This window comes from Ambystoma mexicanum, chromosome 2p, assembly GCF_040938575.1.
Source record: "Ambystoma mexicanum isolate Mex_15411 chromosome 2p, UKY_AmexF1_1, whole genome shotgun sequence".
Classification (NCBI taxonomy): domain Eukaryota; kingdom Metazoa; phylum Chordata; class Amphibia; order Caudata; family Ambystomatidae; genus Ambystoma; species Ambystoma mexicanum.
In genome coordinates, this window is record NC_090923.1 from 162,226,302 (window position 1) to 162,243,328 (window position 17,027).

Sequence of the window (17,027 nt, forward strand, 5' to 3'; positions counted from 1 at the left end):
CTCTAGGCAAGCACCCACCAACCCGGAACATTCAGAAACACATCACATCACTTCTTATTCACCAACCAGTCACTCAAACACGTTCACTCATTGCATTCTCTACAGAGGCACACACCCACCCACCCAGAACATTGAAAAACACACATCACTTCTCGTTCACCCACCAGTCACTCGCAGCCTTCTCTTACATCCCCTCATTGCATTTTCTACCAGGCACATATCCACCCACCAAGAACATTCAAAAACACACATCACCTCACATCACTTCTAATTCACCCACAAGTCACTCACACCTTCTCTTACATCCACTCATTACATTCTCTACACAGGCACACACCCACCCACGCAGAACATTCAAAAACACACATCACTTCTCGTTCACCCGCCAGTCACTCGCAGCCTTCTCTTACATCCCCTCATTGCATTCTCTACACAGGCACACATCCACCCACCAAGAACATTCAAAAACACCCATGACCCCACATCACTTCTACTTCACCCACAAGTCACTCGCAGCCTTCTCTTACATCCCCTCATTACATTTTCTACACAGGCACATATCCACCTACCAAGAACATTCAAAAACACACATCACCTCACATCACTTCTAATTCACCCACAAGTCACTCACACCTTCTCTTACATCCATTAATTACCGTTTCCACACAGGCAAACACCCACCCACCCAGAACATTCAAAAACTCACATCACATCACTTCTCATTCACCCACCAGCCACTCAAACCTTCTCTTACATCACTCATTGCATTCTCTACACGGGCACACACCTACCCACCCAGAACATTTAGAAACACACATCACATCACTTCTCATTCGCTTACCAATCACTCACATCTTCTCTTACATCCACTCATTACATCCTCTACACGGCACACACCCACCCACCCTGAACATTCAAAAACACACATCACATCACTTCTCATTCACCCACCAGTCACTCACAACTTCTCTTACTTCCACTCATTGCATTCTCTACACAGGCACACACCCACCCACCCAGAACATTCAAAAACACATATCACATCACTTCTCATTCACCCACAAGTCACTCACCCTTTTGCTTACATCCACTCATTACATTCTCCATGCAAACACCCACCCACCCGGAACATTCAGAAACACACATCACATCACTTCTTATTCACCCACCTGTCACTCAAACACATTCACTCATTGCATTCTCTACACAGGCACACAGCCACACCCAGGTGTCCAGTCAATTGGTCGACAGCAAACTGGTCGACTGCAATTTGGTCGACACCATTTGGTCGAATGCCAAATGGTCGAATTTTTTTTTTTTTTTTTATATATGTGTTTTGTGGGTTTTCGTGTGGGGAAAAAAAAAAAGAAAAAAAGGGGGTTGGGGGGGACCCCCCAAAAAAAACCAAAAAAAGGGGTAAAAAAAAAAAAAAAATTCGACCATTTGGCATTCGACCAAATGGTGTCGACCAATTGTCCTGTCGACCAAATGTTTTCGACCAATTGACTGGGAACCAGCCACCCACCCATCCAGAACATTAAAATATATACAACACATCACTTCTCATTCACCCGCCAGTCACTCACACCTTCCATTACATCTACTCATTGCATTCGCTACACAGGCACACACCCACCCACCCAGAACATTGAAAAACACACATCATTTCTCGTTCACCCACCAGTCACTCGCAGCCTTCTCTTACATCCCCTCATTGCATTTTCTACACAGGCACATATCCACCCACCAAGAACATTCAAAAACACACATCACCTCACATCACTTCTAATTCACCCACAAGTCACTCACACCTTCTCTTACATCCACTCATTACATTCTCTACACAGGCACACACCCACCCACACACCCACGCAGAACATTCAAAAACACACATCACTTCTCGTTCACCTACCAGTCACTCGCAGCCTTCTCTTACATCCCCTCATTGCATTTTCTACACAGGCACATATCCACCTACCAAGAACATTCAAAAACACACATCACCTCACATCACTTCTACTTCACCCACAAGTCACTCACACCTCCTCTTACATCCTTTCATTACATTCTCTACACAGGCACACACACACCCACCCACCCAGAACATTCAAAAACACACATCACTTCTCGTTGACCCACCAGTCACTCGCAGCCTTCTCTTACATCCCCTCATTGCATTTTCTACACAGGTACATATCCACTAACCAAGAATATTCAAAAACACACATCACCTCACATCACTTCTCATTCACCCACCAGCCACTCACACCTTCTTTTGCATCACTCATTGCATTCTCTACACGGGCACACACCTACCCACCCAGAACATTTAGAAACACACATCACATCAATTCTCATTCACTTACCAATCACTCACATCTTCTCTTACATCCACTCATTACATCCTCTATGCAAGCACCCACCCACCCGGAACATTCAGAAACGCACATCAGATCACTTCTTATTCACCCACCAGTCACTCAAACACATTCACTCATTGCATTCTCTACAGAGGCCCACACCCACCCACCCAGAACATTAAAAAACACACATCACTTCTCGTTCACCCACCAGTCACTTGCAGCCTTCTCTTACATCCCCTCATTGCATTTTCTACACAGGCACATATCCACCCACCAAGAACATTAAAAAACATACATCACCTCACATCACTTCTAATTCACCCACAAGTCACTCACACCTTCTCTTACATCCACTCATTACATTCTCTACACAGGCACACACCCAACCACGCAGAATATTCAAAAACACACATCACTTCTCGTTCACCCACCAGTAACTCGCAGCCTTCTCTTACATCCACTCATTGCATTCTCTACACAGGCACACATCCACCCACCAAGAACATTCAAAAACACACATCACCTCACATCACTTCTACTTCACCCACAAGTCACTCACACCTCCTCTTACATCCATTCATTACATTCTCTACACAGGCACACACACACCCACCCACCCAGAGCATTCAAAAACACACATCCCTTCTTGTTGACCCACCAGTCACTCGCAGCCTTCACTTACATCCCCTCATTGCATTTTCTACACAGGCACAAATCCACCTACCAAGAACATTCAAAAACACACATCACCTCACATCACTTCTAATTCACCCACAAGTCACTCACACCTTCTCTTACATCCATTAATTACATTTTCTACACAGGCAAACACCCACCCACCCACAATATTCAAAAACCCACATCACATGTCATCACTTCTCATTCACCCACCCGCCACTCACACCTTCTTTTGCATCACTCATTGCATTCTCTACACGGGCACACACCTACCCACCTAGAACATTTAGAAACACACATCACATCAATTCTCATTTGCTTACCAATCACTCACATCTTCTCTTACATCCACTCATTACATCCTCTACACGGCACACACCCACCCACCCTGAACATTCAAAAACACACATCGCATCACTTCTCATTCACCCACCAGTCACTCACAACTTCTCTTACATCCACTCATTGCATTCTCTACACAGGCACACACCCACCCACCCAGAACTTTCAAAAACACACATCACATCACTTCTCATTCACCCACCAGTCACTCACCCTTTTGCTTATATCCACTCATTACATTCTCTATGCAAGCACCCACCCACCTGGAACATTCAAAAACCCACATCACTTCTCATCACTTCTTATTCACCCACCAGTCACTCAAACACATTCACTCATTGCATTCTCTACAGAGGCACACAGCCACCCACCCATCCAGAACATTAAAAAATATACAACACATCACTTCTCATTCACCCGCCAGTCACTCACACCTTCTCTTACATCACTCATGGCATTCACTACACGGGCACACACCTACTACCCACCCAGAACATTTAGAAACACACAACACACATCACATCACTTCTCATTCGCTTACCAATCACTCACACCTTCCATTACATCTACTCATTGCATTCGCTACACAGGCACACACCCACCCACCCAGAACATTCAAAAACACACATCACTTCTCGTTCACCCACCAGTCACTCGCAGCCTTCTCTTACATCCCCTCATTGCATTCTCTACACAGGCACACATCCACCCACCAAGAACATTCAAAAACACACATCACCCGACATCATTTCTACTTCACCCACAAGTCACTCACACCTCCTCTTACATCCACGCATTACATTCTCTACACAGGCACACACACACCCACCCACACAGAACATTCAAAAACACACATCCCGTCTCGTTGACCCACCAGTCACTCGCAGCCTTCTCTTACATCCCTTCATTGCATTTTCTACACAGGCACATATCCACCTACCAAGAACATTCAAAAACACACATCACCTCACATCACTTCTAATTCACCCACAAGTCACTCACACCTTCTCTTACATCCATTAATTACCGTTTCTACACAGGCAAACACCCACCCACCCAGAACATTCAAAAACCCACATCACATCACTTCTCATTCACCCACCAGCCACTCACACCTTCTCTTACATCACTCATTGCATTCTCTACACGGGCACACACCTACTACCCACCCAGAACATTTAGAAACACACATCACATTACTTCTCATTCGCTTACCAATCACTCACATCTTCTCTTACATCCACTCATTACATCCTCTACACGGCACACACCCACCCACCCTGAACATTCAAAAACACACATCACATCACTTCTCATTCACCCACCAGTCACTCACAACTTCTCTTACATCCACTCATTGCATTCTCTACACAGGCACACACCCACCCACCCAGAACATTCAAAAACACACATCACATCACTTCTCATTCACCCACCAGTCACTCACCCTTTTGCTTACATCCACTCATTACATTCTCCATGCAAGCATCCACCCACCCACCCGGAACATTCAGAAACACATCACATCACTTCTTATTCACCCACCTGTCACTCAAACACATTCACTCATTGCATTCTCTACAGAGGCACACAGCCACCCACCCATCCAGAACATTAAAATATATACAACACATCACTTCTCATTCACCCGCCAGTCACTCACACCTTCCATTACATCTACTCATTGCATTCGCTACACAGGCACACACCCACCCACCCAGAACATTCAAAAACACACATCACTTCTAATTCACCCACAAGTCACTCACACCTTCTCTTACATCCATTAATTACATTTTCTACACAGGCAAACACCCACCCACCCAGAACATTCAAAAACCCACATCACATCTCATCACTTCTAATTCACACACCAGTCACTCACCCTTTTGCTTATATCCACTCATTACATTCTCTATGCAAGCACCCACCCACCTGGAACATTCAGAAACACACATCACATCACTTCGTATTCACCCACCAGTCACTCAAACACATTCACTCATTGCATTCTCTACAGAGGCACACAGCCACCCACCCATCCAGAACATTAAAATATATACAACACATCACTTCACATTCACCCGCCAGTCACTCACACCTTCCATTACATCTACTAATTGCATTCGCTACACAGGCACACACCCACCCACCCAGAACATTGAAAAACACACATCACCTCTCTTTCACCCACCAGTCACTCGCAGCCTTCCCTTACATCCCCTCATTGCATTTTCTACACAGGCACATATCCACCCACCAAGAACATTCAAAAACACACATCACCTCGCATCAATTCTAATTCACCCACAAGTCACTCACACCTTCTCTTACATCCACTCATTACATTCTCTACACAGGCAAATACCCACCCACCCAGAACGTTCAAAAATCCACATCACATCACATCACTTCTCATTCACCCACCAGCCACTCACACCTTCTCTTACATCACACATTGCATTCTCTACACGGGCACACACCTACCCACCCAGAACATTTAGAAACACACATCACATCAATTCTCATTCGCTTACCAATCACTCACATCTTCTCTTACATCCACTCATTACATCCTCTATGCAAGCACCCACCCACCCGGAACATTCAGAAACACACATCACATCACTTCTTATTCACCCACCAGTCACTCAAACACATTCACTCATTGCATTCTCTACAGAGGCACACACCCACCCACCCAGAACATTAAAAAACACACATCACTTCTCGTTCACCCACCAGTCACTTGCAGCCTTCTCTTACATCCCCTCATTGCATTTTCTACACAGGCACATATCCACTCACCATGAACATTCAAAAACACACATTACCACACATCACTTCTACTTCACCCACAAGTCACTCACACCTCCTCTTACATCCACTCATTACATTCTCTACACAGGCACACACACACCCACCCACCCAGAACATTCAAAAACACACATCCCTTCTCGTTGACCACCAGTCACTCGCAGCCTTCTCTTACATCCCCTCATTGCATTTTCTACACAGGCACAAATCCACCTACCAAGAACATTCAAAAACACACATCACCTCACATCACTTCTAATTCACCCACAAGTCACTCACACCTTCTCTTACATCCATTAATTACATTTTCTACACAGGCAAACACCTACCCACCCAGAACATTCAAAAACCCACATCACATCTCATCACTTCTAATTCACACACCAGTCACTCACCCTTTTGCTTATATCCACTCATTACATTCTCTATGCAAGCACCCACCCACCTGGAACATTCAGAAACACACATCACATCACTTCGTATTCACCCACCAGTCACTCAAACACATTCACTCATTGCATTCTCTACAGAGGCACACAGCCACCCACCCATCCAGAACATTAAAATATATACAACACATCACTTCTCATTCACCCGCCAGTCACTCACACCTTCCATTACATCTACTAATTGCATTCGCTACACAGGCACACACCCACCCACCCAGAACATTGAAAAACACACATCACCTCTCGTTCACCCACCAGTCACTCGCAGCCTTCTCTTACATCCCCTCATTGCATTTTCTACACAGGCACATATCCACCCACCAAGAACATTCAAAAACCCACATCACATCTCATCACTTCTCATTCACCCACCAGCCACTCGCACCTTCTCTTGCATCACTCATTGCATTCTCTAAACATGCACACACCTACCCACCCAGAACATTTAGAAACACACATCACATCAATTCTCATTTGCTTACCAATCACTCACATCTTCTCTTACATCCACTCATTACATCCTCTACACGGCACACACCCACCCACCCTGAAAATTCAAAAACACACATCGCATCACTTCTCATTCACCCACCAGTCACTCACAACTTCGCTTACATCCACTAATTGCATTCTCTACACAGGCACACACCCACCCACCCAGAACATTCAAAAACACACATCACATCACTTCTTATTCACCCACCAGTCACTCAAACACATTTACTCATTGCATTCTCTACACAGGCACACACCCACCCACCTAGAACATTCAAAAACACACATCAATTCTCGTTCACCCACCAGTCACTCGCAGCCTTCTCTTACATCCCCTCATTGCATTCTCTACACAGGCACACATCCACCCTTCAAAAACACACATCACCCCACATCACTTCTACTTCACCCACAAGTCACTCACACCTCCTCTTACATCCACTCATTACATTCTCTACACAGGCACACACACACCCACCCACCCAGAACATTCAAAAACACACATCACTTCTCTTTCACCCACAAGTCACTCACACCTTCTCTTACATCCATTAATTACAGTTTCTACACAGGCAAACACCCACCCACCCAGAACATTCAAAAACCCACATCACATCACTTCTCATTCACCCACCAGCCACTCACACCTTCTCTTACATCACTCATTGCATTCTCTACATGGGCACACACCTACCCACCCAGAACATTTAGAAACACACATCACATCACTTCTCATTCGCTTACCAATCACTCACATCTTCTCTTACATCCACGGCACACACCCACCCACCCTAAACATTCAAAAACACACATCACCTCACATCACTTCTAATTCACCCACAAGTCACTCACACCTTCTCTTACATCCACTCATTACATTCTCTACACAGGCACACACCCACCCACGCAGAATATTCAAAAACACACATCACTTCTCGTTCACCCACCAGTAACTCGCAGCCTTCTCTTACATCCACTCATTACATTCTCTATGCAAGCACCCACCCACCTGGAACATTCAAAAACCCACATCACTTCTCATCACTGCTTATTCACCCACCTGTCACTCAAACACATTCACTCATTGCATTCTCTAAAGAGGCACACAGCCACCCACCCATCCCGAACATTAAAGAATATACAATACATCAATTCTCGTTCACCCACCAGTCACTCGCAGCCTTCTCTTACATCCCCTCATTGCATTCTCTACACAGGCACACATCCACCCTTCAAAAACACACATCACCCCACATCACTTCTACTTCACCCACAAGTCACTCACACCTCCTCTTACATCCACTCATTACATTCTCTACACAGGCACACACACACCCACCCACCCAGAACATTCAAAAACACACATCCCTTCTCGTTGACCCACCAGTCACTCGCAGACTTCTCTTACATCCCCTCATTGCATTTTCTACACAGGTACATATCCACTAACCAAGAATATTAAAAAACACACATCACCTCACATCACTTCTAATTCACCCACAAGTCACTCACACCTTCTCTTACATCCATTAATTACATTTTCTACACAGGCAAACACCCACCCACCCAGAACGTTCAAAAACCCACATCACATCACATCACTTCTCATTCACCCACCAGCCACTCACACCTTCTCTTACATCACTCATTGCATTCTCTACACGGGCACACACCTACCCACCCAGAACATTTAGAAACACACATCACATCAATTCTCATTCGCTTACCAATCACTCACATCTTCTCTTACATCCACTTATTACATCCTCTATGCAAGCACCCACCCGGAACATTCAGAAACGCACATCACATCACTTCTTATTCACCCACCAGTCACTCAAACACATTCACTCATTGCATTCTCTACAGAGGCACACACCCACCCACCCAGAACATTAAAAAACACACATCACTTCTCATTCACCCACCAGTCACTCATCCTTTTGCTTACATCCACTCATTACATTCTCTATGCAAGCACCCACCCACCCGGAACATTCAGAAACACACATCACATCACTTCTTATTCACCCACCAGTCACTCAAACACATTCACTCATTGCATTCTCTACAGAGGCACACAGCCACCCACCCATCCAGAACATTACAAAATATACAACACATCACTTCTCATTCACCCGCCAGTCAGTCACACCTTCCATAACATCTACTCATTGCATTCGCTACACAGGCACACACCCACCCACGCAGAATATTCAAAAACACACATCACTTCTCGTTCACCCACCAGTAACTCGCAGCCTTCTCTTACATCCACTCATTGCATTCTCTACACAGGCACACATCCACCCACCAAGAACATTCAAAAACACACATCACCTCACATCACTTCTACTTCACCCACAAGTCACTCACACCTCCTCTTACATCCATTCATTACATTCTCTACACAGGCACACACACACCCACCCACCCAGAGCATTCAAAAACACACATCCCTTCTTGTTGACCCACCAGTCACTCGCAGCCTTCACTTACATCCCCTCATTGCATTTTCTACACAGGCACAAATCCACCTACCAAGAACATTCAAAAACACACATCACCTCACATCACTTCTAATTCACCCACAAGTCACTCACACCTTCTCTTACATCCATTAATTACATTTTCTACACAGGCAAACACCCACCCACCCACAATATTCAAAAACCCACATCACATGTCATCACTTCTCATTCACCCACCAGCCACTCACACCTTCTTTTGCATCACTCATTGCATTCTCTACACGGGCACACACCTACCCACCTAGAACATTTAGAAACACACATCACATCAATTCTCATTTGCTTACCAATCACTCACATCTTCTCTTACATCCACTCATTACATCCTCTACACGGCACACACCCACCCACCCTGAACATTCAAAAACACACATCGCATCACTTCTCATTCACCCACCAGTCACTCACAACTTCTCTTACATCCACTCATTGCATTCTCTACACAGCCACACACCCACCCACCCAGAACTTTCAAAAACACACATCACATCACTTCTCATTCACCCACCAGTCACTCACCCTTTTGCTTATATCCACTCATTACATTCTCTATGCAAGCACCCACCCACCTGGAACATTCAAAAACCCACATCACTTCTCATCACTTCTTATTCACCCACCAGTCACTCAAACACATTCACTCATTGCATTCTCTACAGAGGCACACAGCCACCCACCCATCCAGAACATTAAAAAATATACAACACATCACTTCTCATTCACCCGCCAGTCACTCACACCTTCTCTTACATCACTCATGGCATTCACTACACGGGCACACACCTACTACCCACCCAGAACATTTAGAAACACACAACACACATCACATCACTTCTCATTCGCTTACCAATCACTCACACCTTCCATTACATCTACTCATTGCATTCGCTACACAGGCACACACCCACCCACCCAGAACATTCAAAAACACACATCACTTCTCGTTCACCCACCAGTCACTCGCAGCCTTCTCTTACATCCCCTCATTGCATTCTCTACACAGGCACACATCCACCCACCAAGAACATTCAAAAACACACATCACCCGACATCATTTCTACTTCACCCACAAGTCACTCACACCTCCTCTTACATCCACGCATTACATTCTCTACACAGGCACACACACACCCACCCACACAGAACATTCAAAAACACACATCCCGTCTCGTTGACCCACCAGTCACTCGCAGCCTTCTCTTACATCCCTTCATTGCATTTTCTACACAGGCACATATCCACCTACCAAGAACATTCAAAAACACACATCACCTCACATCACTTCTAATTCACCCACAAGTCACTCACACCTTCTCTTACATCCATTAATTACCGTTTCTACACAGGCAAACACCCACCCACCCAGAACATTCAAAAACCCACATCACATCACTTCTCATTCACCCACCAGCCACTCACACCTTCTCTTACATCACTCATTGCATTCTCTACACGGGCACACACCTACTACCCACCCAGAACATTTAGAAACACACATCACATTACTTCTCATTCGCTTACCAATCACTCACATCTTCTCTTACATCCACTCATTACATCCTCTACACGGCACACACCCACCCACCCTGAACATTCAAAAACACACATCACATCACTTCTCATTCACCCACCAGTCACTCACAACTTCTCTTACATCCACTCATTGCATTCTCTACACAGGCACACACCCACCCACCCAGAACATTCAAAAACACACATCACATCACTTCTCATTCACCCACCAGTCACTCACCCTTTTGCTTACATCCACTCATTACATTCTCCATGCAAGCATCCACCCACCCACCCGGAACATTCAGAAACACATCACATCACTTCTTATTCACCCACCTGTCACTCAAACACATTCACTCATTGCATTCTCTACAGAGGCACACAGCCACCCACCCATCCAGAACATTAAAATATATACAACACATCACTTCTCATTCACCCGCCAGTCACTCACACCTTCCATTACATCTACTCATTGCATTCGCTACACAGGCACACACCCACCCACCCAGAACATTCAAAAACACACATCACTTCTAATTCACCCACAAGTCACTCACACCTTCTCTTACATCCATTAATTACATTTTCTACACAGGCAAACACCCACCCACCCAGAACATTCAAAAACCCACATCACATCTCATCACTTCTAATTCACACACCAGTCACTCACCCTTTTGCTTATATCCACTCATTACATTCTCTATGCAAGCACCCACCCACCTGGAACATTCAGAAACACACATCACATCACTTCGTATTCACCCACCAGTCACTCAAACACATTCACTCATTGCATTCTCTACAGAGGCACACAGCCACCCACCCATCCAGAACATTAAAATATATACAACACATCACTTCTCATTCACCCGCCAGTCACTCACACCTTCCATTACATCTACTAATTGCATTCGCTACACAGGCACACACCCACCCACCCAGAACATTGAAAAACACACATCACCTCTCTTTCACCCACCAGTCACTCGCAGCCTTCCCTTACATCCCCTCATTGCATTTTCTACACAGGCACATATCCACCCACCAAGAACATTCAAAAACACACATCACCTCGCATCAATTCTAATTCACCCACAAGTCACTCACACCTTCTCTTACATCCACTCATTACATTCTCTACACAGGCAAATACCCACCCACCCAGAACGTTCAAAAATCCACATCACATCACATCACTTCTCATTCACCCACCAGCCACTCACACCTTCTCTTACATCACACATTGCATTCTCTACACGGGCACACACCTACCCACCCAGAACATTTAGAAACACACATCACATCAATTCTCATTCGCTTACCAATCACTCACATCTTCTCTTACATCCACTCATTACATCCTCTATGCAAGCACCCACCCACCCGGAACATTCAGAAACACACATCACATCACTTCTTATTCACCCACCAGTCACTCAAACACATTCACTCATTGCATTCTCTACAGAGGCACACACCCACCCACCCAGAACATTAAAAAACACACATCACTTCTCGTTCACCCACCAGTCACTTGCAGCCTTCTCTTACATCCCCTCATTGCATTTTCTACACAGGCACATATCCACTCACCATGAACATTCAAAAACACACATTACCACACATCACTTCTACTTCACCCACAAGTCACTCACACCTCCTCTTACATCCACTCATTACATTCTCTACACAGGCACACACACACCCACCCACCCAGAACATTCAAAAACACACATCCCTTCTCGTTGACCACCAGTCACTCGCAGCCTTCTCTTACATCCCCTCATTGCATTTTCTACACAGGCACAAATCCACCTACCAAGAACATTCAAAAACACACATCACCTCACATCACTTCTAATTCACCCACAAGTCACTCACACCTTCTCTTACATCCATTAATTACATTTTCTACACAGGCAAACACCTACCCACCCAGAACATTCAAAAACCCACATCACATCTCATCACTTCTAATTCACACACCAGTCACTCACCCTTTTGCTTATATCCACTCATTACATTCTCTATGCAAGCACCCACCCACCTGGAACATTCAGAAACACACATCACATCACTTCGTATTCACCCACCAGTCACTCAAACACATTCACTCATTGCATTCTCTACAGAGGCACACAGCCACCCACCCATCCAGAACATTAAAATATATACAACACATCACTTCTCATTCACCCGCCAGTCACTCACACCTTCCATTACATCTACTAATTGCATTCGCTACACAGGCACACACCCACCCACCCAGAACATTGAAAAACACACATCACCTCTCGTTCACCCACCAGTCACTCGCAGCCTTCTCTTACATCCCCTCATTGCATTTTCTACACAGGCACATATCCACCCACCAAGAACATTCAAAAACACACATCACCTCACATCAATTCTAATTCACCCACAAGTCACTCACACCTTCTCTTACATCCATTAATTACATTTTCTACACAGGCAAACACCCATCCACCCAGAACATTCAAAAACCCACATCACATCTCATCACTTCTCATTCACCCACCAGCCACTCACACCTTCTCTTGCATCACTCATTGCATTCTCTAAACATGCACACACCTACCCACCCAGAACATTTAGAAACACACATCACATCAATTCTCATTTGCTTACCAATCACTCACATCTTCTCTTACATCCACTCATTACATCCTCTACACGGCACACACCCACCCACCCTGAACATTCAAAAACACACATCGCATCACTTCTCATTCACCCACCAGTCACTCACAACTTCGCTTACATCCACTAATTGCATTCTCTACACAGGCACACACCCACCCACCCAGAACATTCAAAAACACACATCACATCACTTCTTATTCACCCACCAGTCACTCAAACACATTTACTCATTGCATTCTCTACACAGGCACACACCCACCCACCTAGAACATTCAAAAACACACATCAATTCTCGTTCACCCACCAGTCACTCGCAGCCTTCTCTTACATCCCCTCATTGCATTCTCTACACAGGCACACATCCACCCTTCAAAAACACACATCACCCCACATCACTTCTACTTCACCCACAAGTCACTCACACCTCCTCTTACATCCACTCATTACATTCTCTACACAGGCACACACACACCCACCCACCCAGAACATTCAAAAACACACATCACTTCTCTTTCACCCACAAGTCACTCACACCTTCTCTTACATCCATTAATTACCGTTTCTACACAGGCAAACACCCACCCACCCAGAACATTCAAAAACCCACATCACATCACTTCTCATTCACCCACCAGCCACTCACACCTTCTCTTACATCACTCATTGCATTCTCTACACGGGCACACACCTACCCACCCAGAACATTTAGAAACACACATCACATCACTTCTCATTCGCTTACCAATCACTCACATCTTCTCTTACATCCACGGCACACACCCACCCACCCTAAACATTCAAAAACACACATCACCTCACATCACTTCTAATTCACCCACAAGTCACTCACACCTTCTCTTACATCCACTCATTACATTCTCTACACAGGCACACACCCACCCACGCAGAATATTCAAAAACACACATCACTTCTCGTTCACCCACCAGTAACTCGCAGCCTTCTCTTACATCCACTCATTACATTCTCTATGCAAGCACCCACCCACCTGGAACATTCAAAAACCCACATCACTTCTCATCACTGCTTATTCACCCACCTGTCACTCAAACACATTCACTCATTGCATTCTCTACAGAGGCACACAGCCACCCACCCCTCCAGAACATTAAAAAATATACAACACATCACTTCTCATTCACCCGCCAGTCACTCACACCTTCTCTTACATCACTCATGGCATTCACTACACGGGCACACACCTACTACCCACCCAGAACATTTAGAAACACACAACACACATCACATCACTTCTCATTCGCTTACCAATCACTCACATCTTCCATTACATCTACTCATTGCATTCGCTACACAGGCACACACCCACCCACCCAGAACATTCAAAAACACACATCACTTCTCGCTCACCCACCAGTCACTCGCAGCCTTCTCTTACATCCCCTCATTGCATTCTCTACACAGGCACACATCCACCCACCAAGAACATTCAAAAACACACATCACCCCACATCATTTCTACTTCACCCACAAGTCACTCACACCTCCTCTTACATCCACTCATTACATTCTCTACACAGGCACACACACACCCACCCACACAGAACATTCAAAAACACACATCCCGTCTCGTTGACCCACCAGTCACTCGCAGCCTTCTCTTACATCCCTTCATTGCATTTTCTACACAGGCACATATCCACCTACCAAGAACATTCAAAAACACACATCACCCCACATCACTTCTAATTCACCCACAAGTCACTCACACCTTCTCTTACATCCATTAATTACCGTTTCTACACAGGCAAACACCCACCCACCCAGAACATTCAAAAACCCACATCACATCACTTCTCATTCACCCACCAGCCACTCACACCTTCTCTCACATCACTCATTGCATTCTCTACACCGGCACACACCTACTACCCACCCAGAACATTTAGAAACACACATCACATTACTTCTCATTCGCTTACCAATCACTCGCATCTTCTCTTACATCCACTCATTACATCCTCTACACGGCACACACCCACCCACCCTGAACATTCAAAAACACACATCACATCACTTCTCATTCACCCACCAGTCACTCACAACTTCTCTTACATCCACTCATTGCATTCTCTACACAGGCACACACCCACCCACCCAGAACATTCAAAAACACACATCACATCACTTCTCATTCACCCACCAGTCACTCACCCTTTTGCTTACATCCACTCATTACATTCTCCATGCAAGCATCCACCCACCCACCCGGAACATTCAGAAACACACATCACATCACTTCTTATTCACCCACCTGTCACTCAAACACATTCACTCATTGCATTCTCTACAGAGGCACACAGCCACCCACCCATCCAGAACATTAAAATATATACAACACATCACTTCTCATTCACCCGCCAGTCACTCACACCTTCCATTACATCTACTCATTGCATTCGCTACACAGGCACACACCCACACACCCAGAACATTCAAAAACACACATCACTTCTCGTTCACACACCAGTCACTCGCAGCCTTCTCTTATGTCCCCTCATTCAATTCTCTACACAGGCACACATCCACCCACCAAGAACATTCCAAAACACACATCACCTCACATCACTTCTACTTCACCCACAAGTCACTCATACCTCCTCTTACATCCACTCATTACATTCTCTACACAGGCACACACACACCCACCCACCCAGAACATTCAAAAACCCACATCACATCTCATCACTTCTCATTCACCCGCCAGTCACTCACACCTTCCATTACATCCACTCATTACATTCTATACACAGGCACACACCCACCCACGCAGAACATTCAAAAACACACATCACTTCTCGTTCACCCACCAGTCACTCGCAGCCTTCTCTTACATCCCCTCATTGCATTCTCTACACAGGCACACATCCACCCAGCAACAACATTCAAAAACACACATCACCTCACTTCTACTTCACCCACAAGTCACTCACACCTCCTCTAACATCCACTCATTACATTCTCTACACAGGCACACACACACCCACCCACCCAGAACATTCAAAAACACACATCCCTTCTCGTTGACCCACCAGTCACTCGCAGCCTTCTCTTACATCCCCTCATTGCATTTTCTACACAGGCACATATCCACCTACCAAGAACATTCAAAAACACACATCACCTCACA